Source organism: Corvus cornix, chromosome 5 (genome assembly GCF_000738735.6).
Source record: "Corvus cornix cornix isolate S_Up_H32 chromosome 5, ASM73873v5, whole genome shotgun sequence".
Classification (NCBI taxonomy): Eukaryota; Metazoa; Chordata; class Aves; order Passeriformes; family Corvidae; genus Corvus; species Corvus cornix.
The window spans coordinates 2,892,618-2,917,265 of NC_046335.1; the positions used below are offsets into that span (position 1 = coordinate 2,892,618).

At 44.4% G+C, this 24,648-nt stretch overlaps 1 long non-coding RNA gene across 1 annotated transcript in view; it reads right to left on the reverse strand.

Moving 5' to 3' along the window:
* Positions 1–24,648, reverse strand: part of LOC109143324 — a 112,606-nt gene that overhangs the window by 47,346 nt on the left and 40,612 nt on the right. The window contains exon 6 of the long non-coding RNA XR_002043393.3: positions 565–626. This is a non-coding gene — a long non-coding RNA (uncharacterized LOC109143324). The remainder of the gene's footprint in view (positions 1–564; positions 627–24,648) is intronic.

The following is a 24,648-nucleotide window of genomic DNA, read 5'->3' on the forward strand; positions in this document are numbered from 1 at the left end:
GATAATGGTGTAACGAGTTGGTGAAGAGTTGCCATGAGATCATATTTGACTTAATGTGGGGCTTGTAGGCATTGTTGCACAGAGGAAAGGCTCATTGTGTGTAGTACAGTAAAAACTGCGGTTTAAAACAAAGGGATAAAATAGTTGCCTTAACACAGCAGCAGCATTGTCATTGTAAATCTGCCATGCCACATATTTTATTACATTTTCATAGCAGAAGAGGGAATTTACGATGTGATACTACAAGCTCCGCCAGCCTTCTTCTGTCAGTGGGGTACCTCTCTTAACTCATATCTAAAATATTTGCTGATACTGAAACGTGACTGTGAGATACAAAAACAGTCTTTTACAACTCCAGAGAACATTATATTCATCTAGCTTAGGGCAAAAAGAAGAAAAACAAATCGCTTGAGCATCTGTTTCTGCAGAGAGTGGGCACTTTCTGAGGGAACAAAGAAAGGGAACCACTGCTGAGCTGAGGCTGCTTTTTCGGGTGAAGCAGAAACACAAAGGTATTATTACCACAGACAAAATTGGTGCGAAGGGTGTATGTGAGAGACTCACCTTCATCACTACATTTTGGGGTAATATTCACTCAATGTGGACATTTTTTGGGCTTGAATCTCCTGTAGACAAATATCAACAGCAATGGGTCAGGGCATTGCATTCATTCCTCCTGGCTTAAACTAAGTCACAATATGCTCCCTACAATCAAGGATTTCTGGGGGCCAGTTATAGGATATTCTGAATATGCTGGCCTTCATACAATTGTTACTTAACCATGACAGAACCTTGTCCATTCCAAACACAAGCAAAGACTTTTGATACTAAAGGTTCCGTATTGAGAACTCAAAAATAAGAAGAAGGTGCAGGTGACACCACAAATTTAATTTGATCAAGCATTAGGCAGGTTTCTGTTCACCATAGCAGATAAAGAACTTGGTGTCAAGAAAACCCTTAGGCAAAAAGAACTAATAAAAAGAGCCACAACTTAAGAATAAGACAACAGTAACAAAAATCTAGTAGGTTGGTTTTAAATCAAGAGGGAAATAATAGGAAAAAGAACTTCAAAAGCATTCACAGGGAGGAACATTCCACCAAGGCAAAGTCATCTGCCCTTGCTTTCCCCAAAGCAGCATGATCAAAGCTGATTATGGGATTTCAAGTCCTGATTGTTTCTTTGTATTGCCCAAGCAGAGAAGGAAAATGCTTGATGCTACCAAAAGGACAAAAGGAAGATCCTGAGATATTACAAAGCAGGGAGAAGGATTTAATGTCTTTAAAGACCATCAGTGCCTCTATCCCACCCGTGTGATGACATGAGACACTGTTTACCAGGGTTAGGATTGGCTGTGCAGTTTGAGGTAATGCACTGATATAACACTAAACAACAACATATGCACGGCATTTGTAATGAGATTGGACTTTTAACCTTCTGAAACAGTGGGAAATAACGGGGCTTTTAAAAATACCAGCTCTGAGGTAAGGAGAGGGTCAGCCCAATACAATTTATAAATATAAAACCAGTTGCATAGCTGAGTTTCACTTTAAAACATAAATTATTTGAAAGACTAAGAGGAAGCCAGAGGAGGAGTGAGAAAAAGAAAGCTGGCAAAGGGGAAAGAACCAGAGACAACAGAAGAAATGAGAGAGGAGAGGAGTAGAGCCTCTCACAAACTACCCCAGTACCGTCTCTGGGGCTCCAACTCACACACCAGTTACTGACTGTCCATTGGCCTGAGCAGCAAACTCTGAACACCAAAATCTGAGGGGTGACTCGTCCTCACTGACTGAAATGAAACCAAATGTTTGTTCCTCTGTAAGGCCTGAGCTGCAAACACCACATGCTGACAGCTCCATCTGGATAGATGGACCAGATGAGGCTGGAGCCAGACACTCTGAAGCTTTAACTGCAACTAGAGTGAATCCAAAAGATTGACAGGAACTTAATAAATTTGGTGAACTCGAAGACTATCATAGAATGACAGAATATGCTGAGCTGGAAGGGACCTGCAAGGATTATGGAGCTCAGCTCCTGGGCCTGCACGGGACAACCAAAGATTCCCACCATGTGCCTGAGAGCATGAGAGGTTCAAACAGTGGCAAAGCCAAGAAGGCCTAAAGCAAGGCACTAGTGCTGGACACAAATATTCAAGATTGTCAAATACTGGCAGCATTTTTGGTGGAAATATTGGACCTGACAGGACCCTACTGAACTCACATTTCTGCAATCTCAGCCAATGACACAGCATCTTCTATTCTGGGACATTTCCTTCACACATTATCCAACATTACAGGCCACTCAGTATCATTACTCAGTTCCCTACTGAGTGAACTTCACTGTAGCTACAACTTTGACCTGCCTCAAGAAGAGCAGAAGAGATCAGTGGCTCACCAAAGCCATTCCCAGTCATGGGAATTTGATACATCAAGGAACCTAAGAAATAGAAAATCTGCCTTGAAAATAAGAAACCCCAAGTCTCTTCTCTTAGAAATGGAAGGGAACTTAGGGGAGGCCGATTTCCCCACCCCTGTGGTAACAACCTGGAGCCCACCACATGCCCTAGACGCCAGTCTTGCCACATCAAACATATTTTCATCTTGGTGCCATCTGAGCTGGTGGTGGTTTTACTCAGAAAAACTCAAGTTCTCCAAGACCTATGCACTCATTCTAGGATATATATCCCAAAACTTCTTCCATTAGGATCAGTTCAGGAATCTACTCCACTTCTCTTTCCTGGGCCTGATTTTTAAGAGCACCTTTTTGCTTTCAAATCACAGCACCTGTACCAGCCCTGTGAAAGCCCTCCAGCTCTCCACCAAGAAATTACTCATGGCACTGCCACGGCACTTGGCAAGTGGCACCTCCTGTTCACCAGACTGCTCACAGCACTGGAATTAGCCTGGGACTGTAGTCCCTCATCAAGCAAAATGACTCAAGGAGGATTTGGCAGGAGAGGGAACAGCAAAATCGGACCCGAGTCAAATGCAGCTCTCCAAGAAATTCCTTTTCACTTGCGAGTGACGCGCAGACTGGAGCTGCCTTCCTGTGACTTGCCCCCACCCTCCTGCAAGGCAGCATTAGAAAGGAGCCTGTCACCCAGGGATGTTTTTCAACAATACTTCATGTCCTCTTTTACTGTCTTCTCTTTAAGCCACTTCCAAACTCAGTTCCCTTTGCTCCATACTCAGATCAGACTAATAAGAACACCACCTCAGGGAAAAGACTTGTACACAGACAGACTTCCTCTTCAGAGGATCAAACAGACCAGACTGTTCCTTTTCAAGTTTTATTAATCCTGGTTCATAATTTCCACCACATCATTAGTCATTTCCTATTATTGAATAGCTGGTAGCAGCATCATCGTTCAGTAAATAGCAAGATAACCATGCCACCTGCAATTTCTTGGCTGATACCTACCCACAACCACATCTGGGTGAAAGACGGTGAGGTAAAATTAAAAGTCAAACCCTGTAGACTTTTTTTTGATCTGTGGCTCATTTCTTTTATTCACATCATCTGCTCAGCTGGCTACATAAGCTGCCGCAGACCTTGTTTAAAAACAGCTCCAGAAGATTAACACTAACTAACAGTTTGGAAATGCGGTGATTTTCACTGGAATTCCCCTTCCTGAGGCGCACAGGGTCTTTGGGGAGCTTGCTGGTTATCAGGGTTTATTTTTTGTTTGGTTTCCTAAGCTTTTCTTAGTTTGTCAACAAAACCTTAGCTGATTTTGACAGCAAAAATGGGCAGAGAATTCAAGTGCCTTGAAGCAATCTGTTTTCTATTCAGGCTTTCTTGCCCCTTCCCTAATAAACCTTATTTTTCTTAATAATATCCTTCTTTCTGCCATCTGGCTCAAGCAACTAATGAGGAGAGAGTAACCCGGTCTTTTCAGTTTAGTAGCAGCTATATACTTAAATTTCTGGAATGTCCTCTTGGACATTCTTCATTTTTCCCATGCTGAAAGGGTCTCCACACACAAGTTCTGAGTTGGGGTTTCCATGTGGATCCCTTTGTTGTGTATCAGGACTGTGTAGCTGTGATGGCCCAGAGGCAGCTGTTAGATGATCAGAAAGGGCTGTTCTCCATCCAGGCAGTAGCACTTCTCCCCTCTCCTTCTTCCCATTATCTCAGGGTATTTTCCAGCCTGCATTTTCCCCACGTGCTCCGCGGGAGAGCCTCGCAGCAGCTCCACGCCAAGTTCACAGAAGACAATGAGTCTTTCCACCATCTCCAGGGGCAGGGGATGGAGCTCCCATTTCCTAGGCCTGTGAAAGGATTTCCTCCCTTTCACTTGTCCCCGTGAACGCAGCCTGGTACAGGAGCACGGCCACTGCAGTGTGACTCCAGCAGCCAGGAATGACTTTGGGTTTATGGCTGGGGTTTCTGCCGCAGCCTTCCTGCATGACCTTAGGCAAGAAATCGCTTGTCCTTAGACTTTCTCAGGGCCTGTTTCAATTCATCCCTGCTGTTGTGAGCACAAATATTGGTCATTAGAGGTCAGCTCAGTCCAGGTGAAAAGAGGTAATTAAATACCTAATGACTAATGCATTTAACAGCCTTTTGGGGAGTACACAGCTGCTTTTATCAGGGTGTGACCTGTCAGGCCAGCAGTGTCAGGCCTGCAGACTCCTTTTCCCATCACTCGGGCACTTTCAGGTGGAGTTTGATAAATCCAGGAGCAGGATTATGTGAATTGGCTGCACAAGGCTGTGATAACACTTACACAGGTGACACCCTCACTGAGTGAGTCTCTCCTGGCACACCTTGGCAATTTGTAGGTCCCTGACTGTAACCTGCTATCACTTGGTGTTTCAGTCTTACCTACAAGAGGCAGCAGGAGCTGGCAATGCCTGTTTGCACTCAGTCGGTCTGCAGCATGGGAGAACTAGATTTCATAGTCCGAGGCCCAGCTCACCAGGCATGCATTACTTTATACATATATATGTTTTTATCTCTGTTATTTTCCAAAAGAAAAACATATCTTGTTAATATACACACATTTGTACAGAATCATGGAATGGTTTGGGTTAGAAAGGACCTTAAAGCCCATCTTGTTCCAACCCCCTCCCATGGATAGGGACACCTTCCACTACCCCAGGTTGCTCCAGGCCCTGTCCAACCTGGCCTTGGACACTTCCAGGGATTCAGGGGCAGCCACAGCTTCTCTGGGCAACCTGTGCCAGGGCCTCACCTCCCCTCACAGGAAGGAATTTCTTACCAATATCTAATCTAAACTCCCTGTCTTTCAGTTTAAAATAATTGCCTCTTGTCCTGTCACTACTATGTATTAGACCTTGCCAGTATAAAAAGTTTCTCTCCCTCATTTTTGGTTTTGGGGTTTTTTTTATATAACATACATATTATATAAAATACACCTATATCATTAAAAAGCCCCTAAAAACTAACTTCCCACAAGTATATTTCAAATCCCCTGCCTGTGTGAACAGTCCATAACCACCTGTTCTATTTTATAGTGTAATACACAAAGCATGGGAATTAGGTTGTGTATGTTCTTATATGCCCATGATACAACCATCTGTCAAACTCTCATAATCTCTTTTCTCCCTGACCCATCACCCTAATTCCACACGAATTTTTTGTGGCTCTCTTTCCTCTGTGGTGTAAGCAGATGGAATGCTCTCTTGAGCAGGGAAAGGAGAGGATGACATCACCACAAGTCAAAAAATACTGCATGTACAGAGCACGATATTGCAAAGTACTTTGTGTTTTACATAATTGTTCATGTACACAGGTTGGAGTATTAAGCTCAGAAGCAATCAGATGAAGCTCAGTACCCAGAAACAGAAAAATATAAGGACAATAAAAGCATCTCACCTCATACAAGACCACTGTGGCAGCATGAAAGGCGCAGCTCACTGTCTAAATCCCAGGATCACCTTCTTTTTTTTCCTGCTCCTCCACGTCTCACTCAAACTCCCACACCTTCCCTCAGTTTGGATAGTACATTCCTTCCCCCAGGTTACTCCTCCTCTCAGCTCTGCTGGCTCCTCGCAGCTGGGGAAGCAGAATTAGGGTGAGGTGGCCTCAGCTCACCTTCACCTCATCTAACTCAGATGTCATCACAGACTCCTCACTGTCACACAGACAAGAGACTCACCTCCCTACTCCCTTCCCAGTGAACATGAGCTGATCCTCCTTCCTTCCAGGGTTGAAAAGCCCTAATTAGTGTTCCTGAAGACCTCAGACTATAACAGCATAAAAGGCTTGTCTTCTTAATAGTAGTAATGAAATCCTGGATTCACTAACTTGATAATAATTGCTATATAGGTATAATGAATGGCTTTTGCCACTTGAAAATGAATTTTCATTAATTGGGGCTTTTGTTCTCACAGCCACCAAGTTATTTGTTTGCCCTCATGGTTAAATTCCTGCCGTAATGATGAGGGAAGCATATAATGGGGAATGATGGGCATCTTTATAAACAAAAGTGGTCACATGAGACATAAATCAGAGAAATGGGATCTGGTACAGTAACATCTCAAAATCTCAGCTAAGACAGGCAAAAGCCTGTTGATCTTGATATTCTGTACAGATGACACAGTCTTTATTTTCAGATCCTGTAATCCTAAGAGTTGGCTGAAAGGAGAAATTATTTCCATTCACATGTAACAAATGCGAAATGAGGGCAGTGAGCAACTGATCAAAATCAAGGACTCTGAAGGAGGACTGGAAACTGAGCCAGGTTTCCTGACACCCACATCAGGGCTTGAACTACAAGACTCCCCCTTATTTTCTTCCAATCCCCAAGGCAACCTCTGCCTTTGTTAGGATCCCAGTCACAAAGCTGCTGTGTAACTCCTCTGTTACACTGAGCACTGCTGAACTCCAGTGCACAGCACCAGGATCCAAGGGTTTGGCTCCTACAGTGGTCATCCAGCCCTTTGCAGGATCAAACCCTGACATCCCCAGCCCCACAGCTCAGCATGTCATGTTCCCTTGAAGATATGAAAAACATGTCTTAATTCCAGGAGAGATCAGCTCTGTAAAATGAACAGCGGGAAGGGAGAGGTTTATAATGGAACGTAATTATTTAGCAGTGCATTGAAGAGCTGCCTGGCATGGCCTGTCCTCACAGACAGCACTTCCTCCTCTAATAGCTGTCCTGATAGCTGGAGCTGTCCTGGCTTTTATCAGCTGGGCAGCCTCGCACTCTGCTCGGACCCAAATGATCAAGTGGCCTTCACAGCTGCCACCACTTCCTATTAAAAGACTACAAGGGGCCTGTGAGATTAAGGAAGGATAAAAACAAGTACTTGTCATTTGGGAAGCAACATCGCTGGTTATCTAAAGCAACGTAATTATATCGCGAGCTTTATCTGTGAGTGGCTTTTTCCTTCCAGGAGGTAGGGAATAGAAAAACTTTTCACTTCATAATGAATCCTATTGAAACTCCATTTTGCCCTTGGCAAAAGGCCATTATCCAGCAGAAACATGTAATCATCCTAAAAATGCATAATGGCATGGAAAACGGACAAGTAGTTTCTTGAAATATTGTTTGTAAAAGGCCTAATTTATAATGGGGATTGTTTGTGTTAGGGCCTTTTGGCATGTATGGTTAACAAGAACTTGCTGTTCTGCTGCCAGTTCGTTTAATCAAGAGGGCCTTGTGTCGGCCCCGGCGATATGGCCGAGGAAACAATGGGAGCTTTTTCCCTGAAACTGCCCCATCGTGACAGAGAGAGCGCCCTGCTATTTAATCTGGAGTTGTTGTTCCTCTTGATAGACACCACTGCTGTCAATGCACCCCATCCAAACATACACACTGTCAGATCCATTGCACTGCTGTGCCCAGCGAAAAAAATATTAGGAATGATCTGGCAGTGCCACTAATTGAGGGCAATCATGGAACTGTGGCCTCTTTGTACCGACGCGATTGTAGGAACAGCGCCTTCCCTACGGAAATGTAGCAGCTCACACACAACCAGGAATGGAACCTTCTGGTCTGGCACTCATCTGTGCTCAAAGTTGGATTGTGTGCAGGATTGTGTGTGTTTCCCCAAAAGGAAACAAGAAAGGCTGTGGTCAGTTCTCCTCACCCCTTTGGGGTGTTGGAGTACACTTTGATCACATTTTGTATCTACAAAAAGGGGGTAGAAATGTCCCCATTTTATCTGGCTGTGTTTTTGTCACACATATTAACAAATATGTAGATGCACCAGGCATCCTGGTCTGTGGTGCACAGAAAGGTCTCTCTGATGTGTGACCTCCGCAGATGCACAAGACGTGTTTGTAACCCCTCCAAGCATCTCTTTTCTGTTAGGAGAAGCTTGTGTTCAAGTTCTGCAAACTTTTTATGGCAGATCCAGCACTTGACACTGGGACATAGGAGCCTTATTCTGTGCAGAACTAAAGCAATACACAGCAGGCTGAAATGTTCCTGCCCCAAGCTTCGTGTGTAGTTGTTCACACTAAAAGCAAACTCCACAAGTTAGAGGAATCTGAACATCTGTTGTGTACCAGGGGCTCCAAGAGAGCTGGAGAGGGACTTGGGACAGGGGCCTAGAGTGACAGGACAAGGGGGAATGCCTTCCCACTACCAGAGGGCAGGGTTAGATGGGATATTGGGAAGGAATCCTTCCCTGTGAGGGTGGAGAAGCCCTGGCACAGGGTGCCCAGAGAAGCTGTGGCTGGCCCATCCCTGCAAGTGTCCAAGGCCAGGTTGGACGGGGCTTGGAGCAACCTGGGATAGTGGAAGGTGTCCCTGCCCATGGCAGGATGTTGGAATAAGCTGGACTTCAAGGTCCCTTCCAACCCAAACCATTCTGGGATTCCACGTTAAATTATCCATGGGCCATGTGGTGGGGGTGGATGGCTGCTCCTGCCATGACGTGGTGCTCCTGGGCTCAGAGCAGGGTGCATCCCAGCACTGGGTGACACAAGGCCACCCACCCAGTGAAGAAATGCTGAAGATTCAGGCTGCTGCAGCGAGGAATTCCCTTGGAGGCAGGGCAGCACCACAGCCTTGCTCCTGTCTGCTGCTCAGCACTTCTGGTCAGAGCAACACACAGATCCAGGGGCTGCCTGGGTGTGGGAATCAGGGTACAGATCCAGGGGGCATCACTACAGTGAGGGAAAGATGTGCTGGGGATGAAGCGATGAAGTTGTTTGACAGCACAGTGCAATCAGATACGGCCTGCACAGGAGTGCCAAGGAGCACAGTGTGGAGAAAAAAGGAGGAATCATGGATTTCAAGATTCATAGTGCCAAGATCTAGACTTGAAAAGTTGCATCTTGTCACACAAACCAGCTGTTTGCTGTATACATGGCAGCTGTGCCCCAAGGTCTTGGGCACAGATGAGATCTGTTGTGCCTGGCACTGCACATACATTTATTTTAAGACAGTCCTTGCTAGTGAGAGCTTAGAATAGACACAGAATGGTATTTTTAACAAAAGCACAATAATTGCCACAACTAAAATGAAAACAAAGCTATAATTTGGGCAGCTTGACAGTGTGTGAAGGCCTTGTGTAAAGAAATGTAACTCAAAGGATTTTTCACTTTTGAGGCATTCTGCTGAATCCATGGGTATCTCCCTAACATATAGAAAAAAAAGAACCCTTCTTTATTTGCTCCAAAGCTGTGTTTGTACAGCAACTGCTGAAGAAAGACCTTCTTCCTTCCATAACCAAATAAAATGATCCCTTTGGTTATTTATAGTCCTCACAGCCCAAAGACATCACTTGGCTCCCTACCACAAGCCCAGCCATGTGTTACTATATTAAAAAATGCGAAAATGTAATTATGGGGTACTCAAGCCAGTGTCTGCAGACAAAACCTGCCAGGAGGAAGAGACAGGAAACGTGTGCCCTTCGGAGCTGCACTCGGCTTTTCCGCCTCAGGACTCCACCAGGGCTCACAGAGGAGGATTGGGGGCTGGCTCCACAGCACAGCAAAGTCACATCTGCCTTTCAGCAGAAACCAGCCTGCTGTAAACTGCAAGTGCAATCCTGACCAAAAAAAAAAATCGAATTCCCTCCCTGCCAATTCCAAGAGCCGCATCATTTACGCTTGGTCACACTGCGAGCCACCCTGTCTGCCCACAGAGGGGAAGAGGGAGTAGGGTAGGATGCAGCAGGACTTACCTCCCCTGCACAAGCCTCTTGCATCTGTCTGGGAGCTTGGCCCTCTGCAGCGAAGCCATTTCTTACATGTTCAAATGAAGAGCAGAGCACAGAGACTGAGTCATTACCCCCTCACACTCTCTTCCAGATAAAGGGCTGGTGCTCCTGGGACAAAACACTGATCTTGATATCTTTTCTCAGCTCTTGTGCATCTTCCCAGTTCATAAGTCTCTTCTGTCCACCTGCTCATTACTGTCCCTTTGCTGGCAGCTCCTACCCACAGCAGGACAGCAGAAGGAAAACCTGTCACACTCCGTGATTTAATCCAGCTGGCCCCACAGGGCTGCAAGCTCCGTAGGCTCTGCTCTTCTCCTGAGCTGGGCACCATACCCAGGCACAAATCCTGGCCAGGGTGACTGTTCACAAGGATTGACAGCTTTAGGACCTGGAGATCCTCATTCTCCTGTCACCTATTTAAGCATCTCCACATGACGGTGGAGGGGGAGCAGCTGGGAGATGCTCTGGAGAAGGTAAAGCTCCCACCTGATGTGCCCAGTAAGCCTGTCCACGGGTGGGCACCTTTGACTTTAATAAGTGACTCCAGGTTCACACTGGTCTGGACGAAATCAGAGTGGAGTTAAGCTGAGACAAATCCAGGCACGGCACCACTTTCTCCGAGACCCCAGGACACCCACACAAGTAGCTAGTGAGGAGTGAAGGAATGAAGAAAGAAAAAGCGCTTTTCCTCAGGGCACATGAGCTCTGACAGGAAACTTTAGAGAAACTTTGGGGGAGGGATAAGTCATTTGGATGATGAATTGCCCACTGGCCTTCCACAGTAATTTCCAATCAAATTGTCTTTAGGAGGCTTCCCTCAGTGCAGGGCACAAAATCCTCTTCTAAATACACAAGGTCTCAGGGTGAAGAATCCGGGTGTATAACCTCAGAGTGTGTGTATATATATATATATGTATAACCTGTGTTAAAAAAGAGCTCACAGCCAGCTGTTCACCTGCTCCTTCCTTGCAGCGTCAGTCTCTTGTTTTTAGCTAAACCAAAGCCCCTCAGTTTCTCCCTCATTACTGAGCATTCACTGACAAAAGGGTGTTTACTTGCCGTCAGAGAGAAATGCAAGAGATAAGAGCAGTTCTCCCCACCCAACACTGCCAAGGCAGCCAGAGAAGGGCTGGGAAGGCAAAGTTTTGCCCATTTTCAGAGGAAAACAACCCAGCTTTCCATATTGTCCAGCCAAAGCCAAGCACTCCTCTGCAATGCTCACTTTTTAAACCTCCTGCCAGGTTCATTCGCTTCGGGGGTTTGCAATAATCTGCAAGTTTCAACAATTTTGCACAGTCTGATTCTGTGATTAATAAGATTAAAATCTTGCCAGTGGAAGATGAAGCACCAGGATGTTCCCGTACCCTCACACCACTCATATCCAAGCTGCTGCCTTGTCCATTCATGCTGATTGCTTTAGGCTCTCTCAGACCCTGCTACCCTTCCCCGTATCCCGCCTGATAGTGCCTCGTTTCTGCAGCATTTCCCCCAAATTCCCTGCTCTGGCCAGAGCCGGTGGGACCTTTCCAGCGCAGTATCGGCAGTGCCACCTTCTGGCCTGCGACACGAATCCCAGCCACCAGCCAGGTCCTGCTGCACACAGGCTGGACAACCCGCCCGGCCTCTCTGCGGGTACAGCTCGCATGGCCACGTGCTAAATCCCACTGGAAGGTGATCCCCGAGGAACACCAACTGCGCTGTTCCAGTTCGCCAGATGGAAGAGCTGGCAGCACTCGGGTCCTTACGGTGTGCCCAGCACAAGCAGTGTGACATCAGTAACTTCTCCCTGCACCATAACCAAGCGGCACCCTTCCCTCCAGCTCCACGCGGACCAGCCTGGGAATCCTCACACTGTTTTCCTCCACAGGAAGATGTATAAATAAAGGAATAATTGCTGACTGCCTGCACTATTTTCATAGACTCTCAGAATGGTTTGGGTTGGAAGGGACCTTGAAGACCACCCAGTTCCAACCCCCTGCCATGGGCAGGGACACTTTCCACTAGCCCAGGTTGCTCCAAGCCCCATCCAACCTGGCCTGAAACACTTCCAGGGATGGGCCAGCCACAGCTTCTCTGGGCAACCTGTGCCAGGGCCTCCCCACCCTGAAAGGGAATAATTTTTTTCTAATACCTCATCTAAATCTCTCCTCTTCTACTTTAAAGCCATTCCCTCTTGTTCTATCACTACATGTCCATATGAAAATCACTCTCTATCTCCTTTATATTTTTTTGTCCTGGTGTCCCAGGATCTAGAAATAGGCTGTTTCTCTTACTCCAAATATCTGTTTGCAAACTAGGCTCCAGTATCAGTTCCCTGTGTCCTGAAAGGAGCAACCACTCTGCAAATAGCAGCAACTCTACATTCATTTTCAATGCTTACAGCTCTCGCCTGGCTGGCAGATGCTCCACAGCTACTTTATACCTTCTGCCCACTGACAGGTGCATTTCCATCCAGAAGAACCTCAGATCCATACCCTGAAGCGCAGCAGCATCAGCCACAGGAGGGTGAAAACCTATTTTCAGGACTGTGTCTGTGAAGTTGTTCTCTGGACTTCAGTATTTATTCTCTACATTATTTACAGCCGTACTAAAAAATGAAGTGCTTCGTGGAGCTTCTCTGTGGGTTTTGGCCACATGGAACAAATGGGATTTCCTGATGTTTGTATCACACTGGCAGCATTTCAGCAATTCCAGTGCACCTCTCTAAAGGAGAACTTAATGCTCATTTATTACAGGCCCCATTACACCCCTGGCAGTGGCTAAAGGGGCCTTGATTTTGGCAGAAATGTCGTTTACGCCCACCTTATGTCCTTTTTACAGCATCCTGGTGTAAAAGAGGGACAGTGTATTGCACAGCTCCAGCTTGCATCCTGGAAGCCAGAAGTTTTCCACTCACCCTGGCTTTGGTGAACTGGGAAGACAATTCCAAGGAAGAGCCGAGCCTCCTCTAATACTTATTTTCCCCCTCTCGCATCTATCAAACCCTTTATAAAGCTGTATTAGAAAAACAGGGAAAAACAATAGAGCAAAAGCAGAACTTGTGCTGGCAATGATGGAGTTCACTCTCTGTGGTGGGGATATGTAGCTACAGCACCTGGAAGAGGCCTGGGGGATTGCAGCCCACCGGGACATGGTGCTGGGAATCCCTGGCTGGAAAAGTCCTGTTCAAAGATGATGCACTTCTCTGTCTTCTGGAATGACATCATGGCATCTGCAAAACCCCTGTTTGTGATTCAGACCCAAAGGGTATCCCCAAAGGGGTAACATTCCTTCTGGTGCTGTTGCAAGGAGGCCACGAAACTACCATGTGACTTTGGGAATTTTATCCCTGCCCTCTAAACCAGACAGGAATCCTTCCTTCCTCTCCGTTTCCTTCTTCAGCCTAGGAGTTCTCCAAGGCAAGGGTTGCCTCCTACATACGTGGACCATGGCTGGCACAGTGGACTCTGATCTTCATAGAATCACTGAATCACAGAATATCCTGAGGTGGAAGGGACCCACTGAGTCCAGCTCCTGGCCCTGCACAGGACACCCCAACAGTCCCACCCTGGGCATCCCTGAAAGCATTGTCCAAACCTTCCTGGAGCTCTGGCGGCCTCGGGGCTGTGACCATTGCCTGGGGAGCCTGGGCAGTGCTCAACCACCCTCTGGGGGAAGAACCTTCTCCTAATATCTAATATTTCTAATATCTTAGCTGGCTACTGCTGTAGCACATGATAATATTTGGATGAGGAGAGTTTACACATGTGGGAAGTCCCTTCTGGAAGAAGCCTCTCCTGACTTAGCCTGGGAACTGCAACTGAGAGATGCTATCATAAAAAAACACAGCCTTTATCTCCCAGTGGGAAATCTTCCAACTTCCATTTTTTCTTAAACCTATCCACCCTTCTGTAAAACACATATATTAAAAAAATTAAGAACTTCCCAACTGAAGTCACATTTCTAAATATGATTTTAAAATTCATGTACAGTTTTGGTGGTAAATGGGCAGAATTCCAATCAAGCTATCACCACTGCAATTAAAGTGATTTTTCCATCTGAATATATCTCTGACATGGAAAGAAATTACACTATCACTGTATAAAGATGTTTTGATAGATCAGTTCCCTCAATGAGCATATTTTATACTCATCAAAACTATTTATACATCCTCACATAACAGAGCTATTCTAGGAATTTCAAATCTGAATAATAATATTAGTCATTCTTGAAAGAACAAACACATGCAGTATCCTCAATAATGCAATGTACAAATCCCTAGGAAGAACCCAATTCCTTTTTTCTGCCTGCTCTTGTGCAAATTCCCGCATGCCTGCATGGATCACGCATTCAAAGATTCCGCAAAACCCAACTGAAGAGCAAGAGAAAGCAGTTCCAGGCTATTTTTAAACGTGTACAACATGCACCAAATCCCAACTCCTTAACATACGCTCCTGAGAGCTTTTGTAAAATCCAGCTTAAGGGAATTAGGCACTCGGATCTAATTGAATTTCAGTGCGATATGGACACCTAAGTCCTTGAAGCTCCTTTGGAAACTCCTGTCTTATCCAATACAGGGTTCATTTTCCAGCTGAGAAATACCTTAGTAATGGTACTCTTAACACTCAACAGCCATATGACCTATTTTACTAATGTGTTTGGGAAGGAGGTTAATTAACAGTGGATAGCCATATCCTTAAGCTTAATTTTTCCAACAACCCTGCTCATAAAAGGAAAAACTGAGTACATATTAAAGGTTAATTAACAGTGGATAGCCATATCCTTAAGCTTAATTTTTCCAACAACCCTGCTCATAAAAGGAAAAACTGAGTACATATTAAAGGAAGCAAGCAATTAAGTCACACAAATAGTGAGCTCATTGAACTGCAGCTGACTTCTATCATGTCAAAGAACAACTAAACACAGAAGCAATGAAAAGATTGTTGCCACGACCGCCACTGAGAAGTGCCTGGCAATAAAGATGAATAACTTCTTACTTGAAGATTACTGATTAAAGCTCTTAGGAACCAAAAGGTTAGACATAGGCATATCTGGAGCAAAATATTTTAATGCATGTTTGGCAGATTCTGTAACATATTTACAGTGGATTCAAAGCAAAGATTTATACAACTCCAGTAAACTCAGCATTAAGCAGCCTTTAAAATCACAGCAGTTCCAAACATCACAAGTACAGGCGTAACTGGTTCATTTTGATGCCTTAGAGAAGGAGCTACCCCTGCTGTTTCCTAAGGACAGAGGTGGGGAAATGGAGTATTCACAGGCCTGAGCGCACTGTGGGAGGGAACTGGGCCTAAGGAACGAATCACAGAATCCAGAATGGATAAGGTTGGAAGGGACCACTGGAGGTCACTGAGTCCAACCTCCCTGCTCAAGCAATGTCCCCTCCTGCATGGACAGGTTTGTGTCCAGGTGGGTTTGGAATATCTCTAGGGGAGAAGACCCCAAAACATCTCTGGGCCTGTTCCAGCACTCAGTCATCTCAATGGTCTATAGAAAACATCAGGCCAGCACTGGATGGACCTTTTCCACCAAGCTCCATGGCAGAACTTATTGTCATCCCTAAAATGTAGCTCTTAACAGAGGAAAATTCTTCTCCACAATAGATACAAACACATATAAATACAGTTAACCCCATTTCTCACTTATCTATACCAACAACATCAGCAAGTTGGGAGCAAAATTCCCGAGCACTGTTTCAGAGACTTTCTTTCCCCCCATTTCATGCTGTGCTTTCCTGGAGTGTTTTCCCAGAAAGAAACCGTGGTTACTTGAAAAGGAATTTTGGTTTTCATGGTTTTAATGCTGATATTCCCTGATGGAAATGCTTAGCTGAGTGTTTCTGTTTCACCTGGTCCACCAAGGCCACAATAGCCAAAATCCAGTGCCCCACAACATCCACTGGGATAGTTGCTCCATTATTTCAGCAGCAAACGTCCCATCTTGGTAATTTCTAAATGAAAAAATGCAGATCAGCCAGTTCAGGAGAGAGTATTACTTAAAAAGAGTGTATCTGTGTCCCAGAGAAGCTCTTCTAGGACATGTCCACAAGACAGAAGCTGTGCAGCATGGAGATGTTCCTCCTCCACAACACAACTTGCAGCAATGCTTTTTGGATTTCCAGCCCATTAAAGTTTTCACACGGAAGCGCAGGCCATGTACTAGCAAATCTGAACTTAATGACAATAACTATGCTTTTCCCAGTGACATCCCATGGAATTCTATAGAGGCAAACTGTGGCAATCTCCTTTTCCTGCATCCTGAGACTCCCTGCACCACAGCCTGAAAACCACTGAGCCAAACAGATGTGTACAGACAAGAGAGAGACCTCAAACAAAACTGTCAGGCTCCACTGGTGGAATGAGGGCAATGAACTATGCAGAAATGCAGGGAAAAGAACTGGAAAGGCAGTTTGGCCGGGAACTGACAGCGAGAACGTTCAGGCAGAAGACTCAGGAAAATTTTATTCAGATAAGTTCTGGTTGTTTGCTGTCTGCGACTAAATATGAGGCACCTGCAAATGCAATAGAGCAAAAATCTACAAAGCAGAAAAGCTGCTTCATCCAGAGCCCAGGGACGACTGGCTTCATCTAGCAAAGACATTTCATTTTAGATTGAGAATCTACGTGCAGTTCCCTGAAAAAATGACCCTAAATATGATCATTACACTCTTAATTCTCACTGTAAAATAGTTCTGTGCATTAATGACATGAATTTTGAGTTCACATTTTTGAACATTGGATCCAAAAACCAGACAGAAATCTGTGGCCTCAAACAACAATTAGCCCATTGGCTTTTAAGTGCTTGACCTTTATTTGTCTCACACACACCTCCACCTCGAAATCAACTAGCATCTTCTCCGGACTTAGGGAGATTTTGGTGCAAATACCTTCTTATTCCCAACCACTGAATGCTGATGGAAGCAAGACCTGCTATTACAGCTCTTTTTAATCTGACTTGGAAACAAGTAACTTGGAAAAAGACCTCCATTTCCACCTACTTTCTCCTCTGACTTGTGTCTTTTGGCCCTTGAAATTTTTCTGAATCCACTTCCCCTGCAGTGAATCACATGAGGAAGTAAAAATCTTAATTGTAACACGAAAGTTAAACAGCAAGACATGACTTCATTGGAGTGGAGATAAAAGGGCAAGGGATTGCTGGATGAGGTGAAAATCCTCATCTTAATTCACGGGACTTCTTGGGATTGATGGAGTACAAGCACATAAGAGTAGAGTGAAGTGGGGTTTTTTAAATGTTTCTATTTTAGTGCCTTTCCCTATCCCCTTCAGCTGCAACCCTGAGCTTTGGGAACAGACTCACAGCAAGTCACTAACACAAAGCACAGAAATGACACGTCATGTTGATCCAGAACAGGCAAGACTTGCAAACCCAAAGTGCTCACTTACCTGTAGGAAGGTAACAACAAGCATTTAACTGGCCAGGGAGTGTCTCATTAGCATGAAGGTGATAGTGAGCCTTGGCAACATGAAAGAGAGGCAAGATAAAAGGACAGTAGTGGGAAATACAGGAACTCTAATTACAGCAGCAGCAGGAAAAAGAAACCCAAGTGCTTTGCAGTGACTGTGTAACTCACGGATGAGCACGTGTTCTGTGTTCCATCTCTGTCCAATGCCAACAGAGGATTAGAGTCCTGGACTGCCTACCTTGGCTCAAACTATAGGTTTTCCTGTCTCTAATTTCAGAAATACCCAATATTGGCCAACATCTTAGAAAAAGCACAGCCCCTGATTGTCCCTTCTAGCCCTATGATCTATGAATCCCCCCTACATTTATGGGGAGGAAGCAGATTTTCAGCAGTTGTCTTTTTCTGATAAGACTAATTTGCAGTCTCCCCTCACCAAATACATTAAATTGTTTTTTAAAAAATTCATCTTCGCATTTAGCCATTCACATTCACTGGCCAGTGAGAATTTTGTGCAAAACAAATACAGACATAAGGCATTTCCTACCTATGGATGTTTGAAAGGGCAAATAGCTGTGGCATTTTGAACAGCGTTTGTATTTTCTCTCTCATAAATGGTTTGGCCTAAAAATTTCAAATATTCCTTATATTTGTGGGGGCTTTTAAGTATATTTAAGGTCATTTTAAATTCTATTCCTATTTGTTGAAATATTAAAGTGCATTTTCTATGCAACACGTGGCTTTGTTCTTGCCAGACAACAGGAGCAAACTGATTGCCTGGATTATACCCACTGTGACAAGAAGAGCTGGGAGGAAACAAAAGGCATTCCTGCACATTACGTGCACAGGGATATGCCCAGTTCTTCTGGTAAAATTAATGACGTCTCAGACCTATGGATATTTTTCATTTTGTGTGTCGTAAGGGCATGAATCACCACTTTTCTGCAGATTTAAAAAAAATGTCAGACTGATAGAGAAGGCAGGAAAGCCAGTAAGAGTAAATGAAACATACTTCTAAAGAAGGTTTTCATGCTCCTTAAATTAAGGCTTTCAAGTCTGCTTCTGTAGGCTCAGCTTTTCATATCTTCCTAGTTTGACAATGTTGTAAAATCTCCTTGGAACAGACAAAAACTCAAGAGAGAACCATAAAAATTGACGTTAAAAGAAATGAAAGGAAATCCACCACATACTACCTTGACCAATTATGTTGACATAAGAGGAGGAGATCCTGCATGAGGATGGAAGCTCTGCAAAGTCAGGCAAGGACAGATCTCAGCCACTTTCAATTTAGCAACAGGTTATTGATTGTGCTGAACTTGCAGCTAAAGCTTCCAGCCAAGGATTAGGGGTTTAGGGCTAAGGTGAAAACCATTTTGTCCATCACAACACCGCAGCAACTCACTGAAAGAAAGAAAGGTGAAGAGAGGTGCCTTAGGTGTTCAGTATGGAGCTGATGACAAAGCCTGTCCAAAGGCCACAGGAGTGGCCGTGCTACTCTTGTGGTTGTTCCTTAGGAGGTTTTAATCAATGGCATCTGCAGAAGTAACACAAGTAAATGAAAGTTATTTTACTGCTGAAAAGACAGATTTCATGCTGGGATAACATGGCATGACTGAGCTCCCAGCAGACAAAGCTTCTATAAGGATAGGAAGGAATTTTGCAGAGCCAGATCTTCTGCTGCCATTGTGCTTAAAATAAAACTTCACTTTAAAGATCTGGATTTCTGCTGGAGACCTAAACTTGTTCTTGTTGTTTTCCATATAACAATCCTCCTACCATGGAAAAGAAAAGAGTGAACCAATGCAGCTTCACCTGTGGGAAGAAAATCACACCCTCCTGAAAGCTGGGTCTTTCACACTGGAAAACTCAGTGGAAAAGTTCTGCTTACGGAGCTAGCCCATTCTCCAGCTAATTCCGGTAGAATCTGTAACAACAGACGCATTTTTTTTTTTTAATTGAATTTAAACTATTTTAAATAATCATCCACCACCTCAGCACTCCTGGCAAACAAAGGCCATCAATACTACCTTCCTTGCCAACTCACTCTTGGAGACAGATGAGTGAAGAGAGACTTCATGTGCTGGTGCTTCTCACCTCCAGGGAAACAGCATAGAAAGAATCTGCTTGTCACACTAGGAATTGAGGAGGGGGTGGGTAAGAGTCAAATTCATGTCATTACTGCATAGAAACTCTTTTTGGTATAGGCATTACTCCTGGGCTCATTACGAGGAACTATGAACTCAGTTTGACCACTGTGTTGGCGGGAGTTTCTGCAGGAGTGGGGGGAATTGAAGGGGAAAAAGGATATTAAATATACAGGATTATGATAATAAACAATAAGGTTATTTTAATGCTATTCTAGCATGTTTTTTCAAGCAATTTTAAAATTCATATGAAAAATACATGCACATAAGGAATTTAGGGTTAGATTTCTTCCTTCCCCACCCCCCGCCTGCAGCTACTCTGTTTCTCCTGGCTTGCCCTGTTTGCCGAGCCACGTAAGTTGTGAGCAGTTTATCTTCAGAGCTGTTTTGCTGGTTTGTTTGTGTTTAGCTGGAGTTCTGATCCTTTCTGGTTAGCGTCTTTCACTGGTAATTACAGGCAGTGTACCGTGAAAAGGTTAGTTTGGTCAGTGGAGCAGAGGGCTGGGCGGGGGGAGAGGGTTAGGAGAGTTTATCAAATGATCAGAGATGCCTTGTTGGCGCTCATCCTTTGTAAACAATAAGAAATGTCAGCGTGGCTGGTTGCTGTCACTGCTGACAGTATAAAGAGCAGAGAGTGTAGCATTCTTTTGGAATGCTGGTTTACTGGGAGAGGAAACAAGGCTATGGGATGAAGGCACTTGGTGGATATCCGAGTACCTTGGGAAAAGAGAGGAGTTTGGGCTTCTCACTCAGCAACCTAATGAAAACTAGACAAATAGTCCTGCATTTAATATATAGTTTCCACCGATTCATGCTTCTTTTGTTGGGAACAATTCCAGTCTGTATTGGAAAGAGACAGTTAAATATAAAGAAATCATTTCACATTGACAAGCAAGTTTCAGATTAAGAAGCCAGAGGAAGTTTATGAAAGAAAAGAGAGCTGCATTCGGATAGGTAAATTTCCATTCCCTGACCTCACATTCCTTCAACTTTGCAACAAAAAGGGGGGAAAAAAAATCTGATTCCTGAACAAATAGTGAAATGGTAATCGGGAAAACCAAATAAGCATCTGTGTTATGAAATGCTGGGATACAAACAGCCACAAGTAAACCAGAAGCTTTGAACGGTCTGTGAAAGAACTGCAGCAGAAATAGGAGCAACATGAAACAATTTACAAACACAAAGCTATACCTGCAGGCAAACATTTATCTAAAGGAACAGAATGTTCTGCTATTTAGACTCTCTAAGGAGAATGTGTCCTGTAAAAACACAGATACTTTTCCAAGATTTAACTAGATCAGTAAACCCAACCCACCGCATTATGCAGCATTTCTAATATATGGCCGATGTTCCTAAACTAAAATAAAACCCAGTGTAAAATAAAGGCAGATTTCCTCCAAGAAAACAAATCACACGTGTTGAATTGTGATAAACAACATACTGTCAAAACAGTGTTATTTAAAACAACTGACAGCACTCCATATTCACTTCTGCCTTGACTCACAAAGTACTGAATGGATTTTGAGAGTTATCAGTCTATCAGTCACCCTGGGAGATTTATTGCACTCGAGTCAAATAAAACTCACAGAGCTGTTTAACTCTTGATCTTCTAGACTCCACAGAAGGAAAAGGAGAGTGAAATTAGTCTGGGAAAACAGGTAGGCTCTCTGAAGCAAAACTTCAGCCGGTGTTAACTGACACAACTCTGCACTCCGCACCGAAATCCATAGAGATAGTCCACATCCATCCCTGGTCCATAGAGATGGCACTGCCACATGCACATGCCTGTAAAACCACACGATAAATAAATTCACACACCCGAAACATAGACATTTAGAGGCACAGAGGTGGCAGAATTTCAAAATTTAGTGGTTTTTCACTCCAGACTTGGGATACCTGGTGCCAGAGAGACCTTCCTCTGGCAATCACAGCCCTGGCAGGTACGCTAAACTGGGCATCAACATTGCCTTGTTTCATGTTTGCCATGTTCCACTGTGTTTCACATTTTTCACTGTGAAAATGATGTTTGGTAGCTGTAAGGGACTCTGGAACAAAGCCCCAGTAACCTGGAATTTCCCTCTATATTTAGAAACAGGTTCTGGGTCACAACAGTAAGAGTGGACTTAAGCCCAAATACGGATGAGGCCTCTGAGCTTCCACTGACAGTGGTTTATAGTGCTGCAGTCAGCGAGGATGTCATGAGCTTCGGGCACAAGATCAGGCCATACCTCTCATACCGAAAACTGCTTTATTTCCTGGGAAATCCTACCGCCAGTGAAATCAGCAGGAGTTTCACCTAAAAACTTAATAACTCATTCTAGAGCTTTTGTTCCTCAATGATAATCTCAAAACAAAGCGGGCATTATCAGTGACCTAGTCCTGCATAGGGGTAAGTGGACCTCTAAAATATTTCTTTTCCTTTATTTTCCCTGTGTTCTTTTTTAATTGCAAAGTAACAAAAGGGAGTCTTGCTGTTTGGATCACTTTTCATGAAGCAAATCTACAGACCCAGTCTTTAAGAATCGATTGTTCTCGAACTGCTTTCTGAACTAACAAATAGTAAAAATAAAATAAAATAAAAAAGATTTGCCTGTCATGGGAGTTGGTCAATAAAATGCAACAGTGTTTATTACAACATTTAAAGTCTGTGATTAAGAACACCAAAAGGCCTAAACTAGAAAGGGTTTTAGCCTGTAATTTCCCTACAGTCCTGGCCTGTACTTCCTTATGAGTTAGCTCAGCAGGGCTTTTCTTCCATGTCCATCATCAGCTTGTAATTATTGCCATTCTCAAAGCTATGCCAGATGGGCTCTTTAGAAGCCGGCATGCAGCTTGTTTATGAGAGAGTGAGCTGTAATATTACTCTACACAGAGACCTATCTGGTCCTAGTCAAAGAGCCATCGTGTTCCCTCCTCCCAGCCCTCCTCACTCTCCCTGCTTCCCTAGGCAAGCCTCTCCGTTTCAGCTTGCTTCCCCCTCGGAATGGGCACGGCATGGGGGATACTGGAACCCAGAACACAGAGACTGAACCCTGTCTCTCACTAGTCACCCTCCCATAAAGGTGTGTTGAAATCCAGGCAAGACACTGACTTTGGGGATAATTCCCTCTTTCTCCCACTTCCTTCCTCCTCTCTGAGCTTGTTTTTTCTTAGAGTGGGGACTGAGGTTTAGGGACTGGATCTCCCGTCCTAGGGAGAGGATAAACATTCGTGGAGAAGTTGAGGTTAAGCAATGGTGCAGGGACCGGAGAGAGGGAATAACCCGGAGTTCATCTTGCTAGAGGCGGTCAGCGTTAGATATCTGGGAAGGCCAAGACAGTGCTTCTATCAGTAGTTAATGAGGCAGGACTTGCAACAGATAGCCACTTTTAACTTACAAAAGCTTTTAGATGTCTCTGTTTACTTTGATCCATTTCAGTTCATTTGAGCCTTTTTTCTTTCCCTTTTTTTTTTTTTAAAACCTTCCCCCTCCCCACAGCCACCACAGATAAACTGCCTTCCCCCTTCTCCCCCCACCTTAACTCAAACAATAGTATCATTTACCAACTTTTATACTTAACAAGTTTGAAGATCTTTAGTCAAGTTCTGCTACAATGGCATAAAGAAAAAACATGGCTCTTGAGAACACCATCATAAAGAGAGAGAGAGGGGAATCTGGCTGCAGAGACGTAATTAAAAAATCCGACTGCCGAAAGATAAATGAAAGGAAGGGGGGGGGTGGGAATAACAGGAAAGGCTGCATTTTCAGGAGAGATTTAAAGTTATTTGTTCCTGATTGGGGGAACTGCTCATTCTTTTATCCCTTGTTATTTTATCCATGTGATGCCAAAAGAACTTTCTTTGTTAAAATGTTCTCAGAACGGATAAAACTAATTTGCTGGAATGTGAAATAATCCAGAAAGTAAGAGGACTGTGCCTAATGTTCACAGACTGAGAATGGCAAATTAACCGGCCACAGTTTCCAGTCCCTGGGGCACAGGACTGGAATTTAAAGCTTCCGAAGAGAGCCCTGGTGCTAATGGATTTGCATGAAGCTTGGCATGCTAATGGAGATTGTCTCTTGTAATGAGCTTTTAATTAGGTCTGCTTGGTGCTTGACCTTCTTGTAATATGGGGCCACTCCTCAGATGACAGCATTTCTAACCCACAGGTGTGGATAAACAGAGCCTGTAAACAGACACGACTTCCTCCCCCAGCATTCCCCAGATCTTCCCCCACCTCAGCATCCTCCAAATCTGGCCGCTTCTTTCCCTCAGATTGCTCACCTCTTCATCAGTCACTATTCCTTCCCTCCTGAGAACATCCTTGCTTCCTTGATTATTATTTTGAGAGAGATTTTAAGTCAGCTGTTTTCGTTTTCTTGTCTGTTTAAAGATAATATTCCCACCCCATTGGAAAACAAAACAAAACCGGCCACAGGAAGCTGCTGTTGTAAGTACACATGGGCAGCCACAGCATGGCACAAGGATGGTTCATGGATTCTAAGAGTTCTCCAGATTCCCACTGTCTTTCCAGAAAACAAATGTGGGAGAAGGCCTTTCTTTGCTAAACAGGCAGCCAAAACAGCCATTTCTAGACAGACACATGAGCCCAGTTACTGAGGCTGTACCACCCTCAAACACACGGATATGTATTTTTGTGTTTTCATATTCCACCAGAAAGGGTTTCTTACCCCTCACTGTGGCTCTCTGAGTCACCACTCCTGCCTTTCATGCTCTCAGGGTGCCCTTCAAACGCTGCCAAGATGTGGTAACATGCTGGAAGGCAGCGCCTTTTGGGAACTGTGTGAATCACTTCTCACAGCACCAAATTCTCACAGGGGAGGATACCAGCGACCATGCTTTCACAAATGCTCCAGATCCTCTCACTGAGGAATTTTTCCTTAAAACTCTGGGTGTGAACCATCTGAATATGTAGCTAAAGAACAACGGATACCAG